The following is a 354-nucleotide window of genomic DNA, read 5'->3' as shown; positions in this document are numbered from 1 at the left end:
TGTAAAGACATGTTGAAGTGCTACTCTAAAGGGAGAACTCAAAAATAGCATTTTAGCCATTGCAGTGGATTCTCCCCCGTTCTTGTTGACATTTCCACCCAGGGCACATAGTTGTACCGCGTCAGTGTTTCACTATACCATACCCAACCAAATCACAGTATTCAACAGTATTTCTTCACATCAAGTTCATATTAAGTTCTTCATATCATACCTCTTCATGGCCAGACTGAAATAAGGTTTGTACAGTTTGACTGCCACCTTCTTCATTACTGCTGCATTTGTTGAGAGACTTTAATTAAAAACTGTGCTAAGAGTTAAACACCCTTTGGTGTTTGCCTCCTCTCTCCCCTCCTT

This window comes from Pygoscelis adeliae, unplaced genomic scaffold (assembly GCF_000699105.1).
Source record: "Pygoscelis adeliae isolate BGI_AS28 unplaced genomic scaffold, ASM69910v1 Scaffold315, whole genome shotgun sequence".
Classification (NCBI taxonomy): Eukaryota; Metazoa; Chordata; class Aves; order Sphenisciformes; family Spheniscidae; genus Pygoscelis; species Pygoscelis adeliae.
Note: the sequence above shows the minus strand (reverse complement) of the source record.